This window comes from Triticum dicoccoides, chromosome 4B (assembly GCF_002162155.2).
Source record: "Triticum dicoccoides isolate Atlit2015 ecotype Zavitan chromosome 4B, WEW_v2.0, whole genome shotgun sequence".
Classification (NCBI taxonomy): Eukaryota; Viridiplantae; Streptophyta; class Magnoliopsida; order Poales; family Poaceae; genus Triticum; species Triticum dicoccoides.
Window position 1 is genome coordinate 650563817 of NC_041387.1, and position 9964 is coordinate 650573780.

Sequence of the window (9964 nt, forward strand, 5' to 3'; positions counted from 1 at the left end):
TGTTTCCGGTGCGCGGTGGATCTCGGCTCTTACCGGTGGGAAGACTACTGCTCAGTTTTTAGATTTTTTTTAGGGTTTATGTCATGCTTAGAAAGGCGAGACAATGACGGCTCCTTCTAGTTGAAATTAGGTCATGGTTAGAAAGGCGAGACAATTACGTCATTGAAAGGAGTGTGGAGGTGTGTGTCTGGCGGTTCTCATGGGATTCGATCGGTGTTGGTCTTCGATGGATCTCCATGTATCCAGTCTTGGTGCATTTACGTTCGTGTGTCTACAGGTTCGATTCTTCCGGTCTATGTTTCTCTTCATTAGCGGCGGATGTTGTTCTGGTGCGCTAGTCCTGCGAGGCTTTAGCACGACTACTTTTCGACTGTCTGCTACAACAAGTTTTCCCCAGCTCCGACGAAGGAGGGGCGATGACGATGGCGCACCTTCGGCTCGCTCCAGTACTTGTAGTCATTGCTAGATGGTCTATGGATTTGATGTAATATTTATTATTTCTGGTGTTCTTTGTACTATAATGACAGTTGATGAATAGATTAGAAGTTTTCTAGCAAAAAAGAAACAAAAACTACAAACGAGTAGTCTATTGTCTTTGTTTTTGGAGGTCACAATGAAGCTTTGATAGGTTAAAACGACCGAGTTCACTTCTCTCAAAACAGGTTTTTTGCCATGTTTTATATATAGAGAAATACAATAGAGCACACTGCCAAATGATACAATGTGGTGGAAAGACCCTTTTATAAATCAAATCAAAAGATATAACATGAAGCCTAGACGGAGCCTAACACGTAGCTGCAGCCCGGCCGACGACACCTGGACTCCATGACAACACCCCCAAGAGTGTGACGGGGCGAAGTGTGCCGTTGCCAAGTCCGAGCAAACAAACAAAGATTTTCACCCGGAGCCCTAGCCCAGGGACATCACCTAAGTCGACGCCTTCAAGAAGCAAGCGACACCACGGACGCCGCCGGTGTTAGATAGCATGAAGTTTTCACTCGAAAGTCGCTAACTCGCCTGCATCACCAAGAGGAGCCCCGGTCACCACCGCAACGAGGGCCAACTCATCCACACCAGATCTGGGCAACGTCAAAACAGGCCAGAGCCACCCGTCACTACACCACCTGCAGCCACATGACTGATGACCTGCAAGTATAGGGGATCAATCGTAGTCCTTCCGATAAGTAAGAGTGTCGAACCCAACGAGGAGCAAAAGGAAATGACAAACGGTTTTCAGCAAGGTATTCTCTGCAAGCACCAAAATTATCGGTAATAAATAGTTTGGTACCAAAATAATTCGTAACGGGTAACAAGTAACAAGTGTAACAAAAGTGTAGCAAGGTGGCCCAATCCTTTTTGTAGCAAAGGACAAGTCTGGACAAACTCTTATATAAAACAAAGCGCTCCCGAGGACACATGGGAATTATTATCAAGTTAGTTTTCATCATGCTCGTATGATTCACGTTTGCTACTTTGGTAATTTAATCTGTGGGTGGACCGGTGCTTGGGTGCTGTCCTTACTTGGACAAGCCTCCCACTTATGATTAACCCCTCTCGCAAGCATCCGCAACTATGAAACAAGAATTAAGATAAATCTAACCATAGCATTATGTGGATCCAAATCAGCCCCTTATGAAGCAACACATAAACTAGGTTTAACTTTCTGTCACTCTAGCAATCCATCATCTACTTGCTACTTCCCAATGCCTTCCCCTAGGCCCAAATCATGTGAAGTGTCATGTAGTCGACGTTCACATAACACCACTAGAGGAGAGACAACATACATCTCATCAAAATATCGAATGGATACCAAATTCACATGATTACTTATAACAAGACTTCTCTCATGTCATTAGGAACAAAAGTAACTACTCACAAAGCATGTTCATGTTCATGATCAGAGGGGTATTGAATATCATTAAGGATCTAAACATATGATCTTCAACCAAATAAACCAACTAGCATCAACTACAAAGAGTAATCAACACTACTAGCAACCCACAGGTACCAATCTAAGGTTTTGAGACAAAGATTGATACAAGAGATGAACTGGGGTTTGATATGAGTTGGTGCTGGTGAAGATGTTGATGAAGATTAGTCCTCCCACGATGAGAGGATCGTTAGTGATGACGATGACTTTTATTTCCCCCTCCCGGAGGGAAGTTTCCCCGGTGGAATCTCTCCACCAGAGACTTAGATTGCTTCTGCCTAGGTTCCGCCTCGAGACGACGGCGCTTCATCCTAAAAGTCCTCCCTCTATTTTTTCTAGGTCAAAACACTTCATATAGCATAAGATGGGCATCGGAGGCTGGCTAGGGGGCCCACAAGATTAGGGTGCGCCCCCATGCTTGTGGCCACCTGGTGGGTTCCCTCCTGGTATTTCTTCGCCCAATAATTTTATATATTCCAAAATAATTCTCCATAAAGTTTCAGGACATTTAGATTTATGCAGAATAGGGATCTCAGATTTGCTCATTTCCGGTCCAGAATTCTACCAGCCAGCGTTCTCCCTCTTCATGTGAATCTTGCAAAATAAGAGAGACAATGTATAAGAATTGCATCATAAAGTGTAATAATAGTCCATAATGCAATAAATATCAAGATAAAAACATGATGCAAAATGGACGTATCATCTCCCCCAAGCTAAGACCTTGCTTGTCCTCAAGCGAAAACCGAAATCGATAATCATGACCACATCTTTAGAGACAGAGGTGTCGATAAAACAAAATACAGACATGAGGGCATCATGATCATCATTAGAACAACAATAAATTGTCATATAACTTATCATGCTAAAGTGATAATTCGTTCACAAGATAAAGTATGAACCATAATATTCATTGAAAACTAACAAACTATGATCTCAGTCATTGACGCAATTGCAATTTGTCATAATGTCAGAAAGAGTCAATGTAAGAACTTTTATTTAGCAAGTTCACATACTCAACCATCATTTTGTATTTCACAATTGCTAATACTCATGCGATACTTATGAGATAAAAGCTTCAGTCAAACATATCTCCTCCCAACCATTTACCTCAAGGGTAATGTCAACAATAATAACTCATGATCACCTACATAGGACTGGATATGTGTGCCTAGATCTTTCCCCAACACATGATGCTTGACAAAAAGAAAAAAATAAAGGCAATAGTGAAGATCACCATGACTCTTGCATAAAAGTCGGTATTTAAAATAAAAGATAGGCTCTTCGAGGGAAGCAGAGGTTGTGATGCGCTTTTTATTACCACTTGCGATAGCGACCTTTATTATGCAGTTCGTCACTTTTATTTCTTTCCAATCACAAGTTCGTACAAAGCTTATTTTCCTCACACTAAAAGATCATACATATTTAGAGAGCAATTTTATTGCTTTGCACCGATGATAACTTACTTGAAGGATCTTACTCAATTCATAGGTAGGTATAGTGGACTCTTATAACAAAATTGGGTTTAAAGATTCTGGATGAACAAGTAGTTGTTGGGGAACGTGATAATTTTAAAAAAAATCCTAAGATCACGCAAGATCTATCTAGGTGATGCATAGCAACGAGAGGGGAGAGTATGTCCACGTACCCTCGTAGACCGAAAGTGGAAGCATTTCAATAACGCGGTTGATGTAGTCGAACTTCTTCCTGATCCAATAGATCAAGTACCAAACATACGGTACCTCCGCGTTCAGCACACGTTTCAGCTCGATGATGTCCCTCGTGCTCTTGATCTAATTGAGGATGAGGGTGAGTTACATCAGCACGATGGTGTGGTGACGATGATGATGATGCTACCGGCACAGGGCTTTGCCTAAGCACTACGATGGTATGATTGAGGTGTGTAACTGTGGACGGGGCACCGTACACGGTTGGGAGAGAAACTTGTGTGTTCTAGGGTGCCCCCTGCCCCCGTATATAAAGGAGCAAGGGGGAGGCCGGCCGCCCCCTAGAGGCGCGCCTGGGAGAGAGGAGTCCTACTAGTACTCCAAGTCCTAGTAGGAGTCCACCTCCCGGGAGAGGGGGAAGGAAGGAAAGGGAGAGGGAGTAGGAAAGGGGGCACCGCCCCCCTTCCCTAGTCCAATTCATACCCAAGGGGGAGGAGGCACGCGGCCTGCCCTGGTCGCCCCTCCCTCTCTCCACCAAGGCCCAAGGTGGCCCATTAGTTTCCCGGGGGGCTCCGGTAACCCCTCCGGCACTCCGGTTTTACCCGAAACTTTCCGGAACACTTCCGGTGTCCGAATATAGCCGTCCAATATATCAATCTCTATGTCTCGGCCATTTCGAGACTCCTCGTCACGTCCTGATATCATTTGGGACTCCGAACAAACTTCGGTCATCAAAAACAGATAACTCATAATACATATGTTTATCGAACGTTAAGCGTGCGGACCCTACGAGTTCGAGAACTATATAGGCATGACTGACACACATCTCTGGTAAATAACCAATAGCGGAACCTGGATGCTCATATTGGCTCCTACATATTCTACGAAGATCTTTATCGGTCAAACCGCATAACAACATACGTTGCTCCCTTTGTCATCGCTATGTTACTTGCCCGAGATTCGATCGTCGGTATCATCATACCTAGTTCTATCTCGTTACCGGAAAGTCTCTTTACTCATTCCGTAATACTTCATCCCGCAACTAACTCATTAGTCACATTGCTTGCAAGGCTTATAGTGATGAGCATTACCGAGAGGGCCTAGAGACACCTCCCCGAAACACGGATTGACAAATCCTAATCTCGATGTATGCCAACCCAATAAGCACCTTCGGAGACAGCTGTAGAGCACCTTTCTAATCACCCATTTATGTTGTGTCGTTTGGTAGTACACAAAGTGTTCCTCCGATATTCGGGAGTTGCATAATATCATAGTCTGAGTAACATGTATAAGTCATGAAGAAAGCAGTAGCAATGAAACTGTAATGATCATAATGCTAAGCTAACGGATGGGTCATGTCCATCACATCATGCTGCTAATGATGTGATCATGTTCATCAAATGACAACACATGTCTATGGTTAGTAAACTTAACCATCTTTGATTAACGAGCTAGTCAAATAGAGGCGTACTAGGGACACTTTGTTTTGTCTATGTATTCACACATGTACTAAGTTTCCGGTTAATACAATTCTAGCATGAATAATAAACATTTATCATGAAATAAGGAAAAAATAATAACTTCTAGGGCATATTTCCTTCAGTCTCCCACTTGCACTAGAGTCAATAATCTAGTTCTCATCACCATGTGATTTAACACCAATAGTTCACATCTGTATGTGATTAACACCCATAGTTCACATCGCCATGTGACCAAAACCCAAAGGGTTTACTAGAGTCAATAATCTAGTTCACATCGCTATGTTATTAACACCCAAAGAGTACTATGGTGTGATCATGTTTTGCTCATGAGATAAGTTTAGTCAACGGGTCTCTCACATTCAGAGTCGTATGTATTTTGTAAATATTCTATGTATACAATGCTCTGCACGGAGCTACTCTAGCTAATTGCTCGCACTTTCAATATGTATCCAGATTGAGACTTAGAGTCATCTGGATCGGTGTAAAAGCTTACATCGACGTAACTCTTTATGACGAACTCTTTATCACCCCCATAACCGAGAAACATTTCCTTAGTCCTCACTAAGGATAATTTTGACCGCTGTCCAGTGATCTACTTATAGATCACTATTGTACCCCCTTGCTAAACTCATGGCAAGGTACACAATAGGTCTGGTACATAGCATAGTGTACTTTCTAGAACCTATGTCTGAAGCATATGGAATGACTTTCATTCTCTTTTCATCTTCTGCCGTGGTCGGGCTTTGAGTCTTACTCAATTTTACACCTTGTAATACAAACAAGAACTCCTTCTTTGACTGATACATTTTGAGCTCTTTCAAAAACTTGTCAAGGTATATACTCATTGAAAAATCTTATCAAGCGTCTTGATCTATATTTATAGATCTTGATGCCCAATATGTAAGCAGCTTCACTGAGGTCTTTCTTTGAAAAACTCTTATTCAAGTATCCCTTTATGCTATCCAGAAATTCTATATCATTTCCAATCAACAATATGTCATCCACATATAATATTAGAAATGCTACAAAGCTCCCACTCACTTTCTTGTAAATATAAGTTTCTCCAAAAGTCTGTATAAAACCATATGATTTGATCACACTATCAAAGCGTTTATTCCAACTTTGAGAGGCTTGCACCAGTCCATAAATGGATCGCTGGAGCTTGTGCACTTTGTTAGCACCCTTTGGATCGACAAAACCTTCTGGTTGCATCATATACAACTCTTCCAGAAATCCATTTAGGAATGCAGTTTTGACATCCATCTGCCAGATTTCATAAAATATGGCAACTGCTAACATGATTCAGACGGATTTAAGCATCGCTATAGTTGAGAAAATCTCATTGTAGTCAACACCTTGAACTTGTTGAAAACCTTTTGTGACAAGTCGAGCTTTGTAGATAGTAACACTACTAGCAGCATCTATCTTCCTCTTTCAAGATCCATTTATTTTCTATGGCTTGCCGATCATCGGGCAAATCCACCAAAGTCCACACTTTGTTCTCATACATGGATCCCATCTCAGATTTCATGGCATCAAGACATTTTGCGGAATCTGGGCTCATCATCGCTTCCTCATAGTTCGTAGGTTCATCATGGTCTAGTAACATGACTTCTAGAACAGGAATACCATACCACGCTAGTGCGGACCGTACTCTGGAAGACCTACGAGGTTCTGTAGTAACTTGATCTGAAGTTTCATGATCATCATCATTAGCTTCCTCATAAATTGGTGTAGGAATCAGTGGAACTGATTTCTGTGATGAACTACTTTCTAATTCAGGAGAAGGTACAGTTACCTCATCAAGCTGTACTTTCCTCCCACTCACTTCTTTCGAGAGAAACTCCTTCTCTAGAAAGCATCCATTCTTAGCAACGATCTTGCCGTCGGATTTGTGATAGAAGGTGTACCCAACAGTTTCCTTTGGGTATCCTATGAAGACGCATTTCTTCGATTTGGGTTCGAGCTTATCAGGTTGAAGCTTTTCCATATAAGCATCGCAGCCCCAAACTTGAAGAAACGACAACTTTGGTTTCTTGCCAAACCATAGTTCATAAGGCATTGTCTCAATGGATTTTGATGGTGCCCTGTTTAACGTGAATGCAGTTTTCTCTAATGCATAATCCCAAAACGATAGTGGTAAATCGGTAAGAGACATCATAGATCACACCATATCTAATATAGTGCGGTTACGATGTTCGGACACACCATTACGCTGTGGTGTTCCAGGTGGCGTGAGCTGTGAAACTATTCCACATTGTTTTAAATGAAGGCCAAACTCGTAACTCAAATATTCACCTCCACGATCAGAACGTAGAATTTAGTTTCTTGTTACAATGATTCTCTACTTCACTCTGAAATTCTTTGAACTTTTCAAATGTTTCAGACTTGTGTTTCATTAAGTAGATATACCCATATCTGCTCAAATCATCTGTAAATGTCAGAAAATAACGATACCTGCCACGAGCCTCAACACTCATCGGACCACATACATCAGTATGTATTATTTCCAATGAGTCATCAGCTTGTTCCATTGTTCCAGAGAATGGAGTTTTAGTCATCTTGCCCATAAGGCACGGTTCGCAAGTATCAAATGATTCATACTCAAGTGATTCCAAAAGCCCATCAACATGGAGTTTCTTCATGTGCTTTACACCAATACGACCTAAACGGCAGTACCACAAATATGTTGCACTATCATTATCAACTTTGCATCTTTTGGCATCAATATAATGAATATGTGTATCACTATGATCAAGATTCAATAAATCATCAACATTGGGTGTATGACCATAGAAGGTTTTATTCATGTAAATAGAATAATAATTATTCTGTGTCTTAAATGAATAACCGTATTGCAATAAACATGATCTAATCATATTTATGCTCAACGCAAACACCAAATAAAATTTATTTAGGTTCAACACTAATCCCGAAAGTATAAGGAGTGTGCGATGATGATCATATCAATCTTGGAACCACTTTCAATACACGTCGTCACTTCACCCTCAACTAGTCTTTCTTTATTCTGTAACTCCTATTTCGAGTTACTAATCTTAGCAACCGAACAAGTATCGAGTACCCAGGGGCTACTATGAACACTAGCAAGGTACACATAAATAACCTGTATATCAAATATACCTTTGTTCGCTTTGCCATCCCTCTTATTCTCCAAATATTTGGGGTAGTTACGCTTCCAGTGACCATTTTCTTTGCAATAGAAGCACTTAGTTTTGGGCTTAGGTCTAGCTTTGGGCTTCTTCACGGGAGTGACAACTTGCTTGCCATTCCACTAGAAGTTCCCTTTCTTTTCCTTTGCCCTTTTCTTGAAACTAGTGGTCTTGTCAATCATCAACACTTGATGCTCTCTCTTGATTTCTACCTTCGTCGATTTTAGCATCACGAAGAGCTCGGGAATCATTTTCGTCATCCCTTGCATACTATAGTTCATCACAAAGTTCCAATAACTTGGTGATGGTGACTAGAGAACTCTGTCAATCACTATCTTTTCTGGAAGATTAACTCCCACTCGATTCAAGCGATTGTAGTACCCAGACATTCTGAGTACATGCTCACTAGCCGAGCAGTTCTCCTCCATCTTTTAGGCGAAGTATTTGTCGGAGGTCTCATACCTCTCGACACGGGCATGAGTCTGAAATACCAATTTTAGTTCTTGGAACATCTCATATGCTCCGTGGCGTTCAAAACGTTTTTGAAGTCCCGGTTCTAAGCTGTAAAGCATGGTGGACTAAACTATCAAGTAGTCATCATATTGAGCTAGCCAAACATTCATAACGTCTGCGTTTGCTCCGGCAATAGGTCTGTCACCTAGCGGTGCATCAAGTACATAATTTTTTTGTGCATTAATGAGGATAAACCTCAATTCACAGACCCAGTCCGCATCATTGCTACTATCATCTTTCAACTTAGTTTTCTCTAGGAACATATAAAAGAAAAACATAGGGAAGCTACAACACGAGCTATTGATCTACTACATAATTTGCAAAATACTATCAGGACTAAGTTCATGATAAATTAAAGTTCAATTAATTATATTACTTAAGAACTCCCACTTAGATAGACATCCCTCTAGTCATCTAAATGATCACGTGATCCAAATCAACTAAACCATGTCCAATCATCACGTGAGATGGAGTAGTTTTCAATGGTGAACATGACTATGTTGATCATATATACTATATGATTCATGTTCGACCTTTCGGTCTCAGTGTTCCGAGGCCATATCTGCATATGCTAGGCTCGTCAAGTTCAACCCAAGTATTCTGCGTGTGCAAAACTAGCTTGCACCCGTTGTATGTGAACGTAGAGCTTATCACACCCGATCATCATGTGGTGTCTCGGCACGACGAACTGTAGCAATGGTGCATACTCAGGGAGAACACTTATACTTGAAATTTAGTAAGGGATCATCTTATAATGCTACCGCCGTACTAAGCAAAATAAGATGCATAAAAGATAAACATCACATGCAATCAAAATATGTGACATGATATGGCCATCATCATCTTGTGCTCATGACCTCCATCACTGAAGCATCGTCATGATATCCATCGTCACCTGCGCAACACCTTGATCTCCATCGTATCATCGTTGTCGTCTCGCCAACTACTGTTTCTACGACTATCGCTACCGCTTAGTGATAAAGTAAAACAATTACATGGCGATTGCATTGCATACAATAAAGCGACAACCATATATATATGGCTCCTGCCAGTTGCCGATAACTTTGTTACAAAACATGATCATCTCATACAACAATTTATATCACATCATGTCTTGACCATATCACATCACAGCAAGCCCTGCAAAAACAAGTTAGTCGTCCTCTACTTTGTTGTTGCAAGTTTTTACGTGGCTGCTACGGGCTT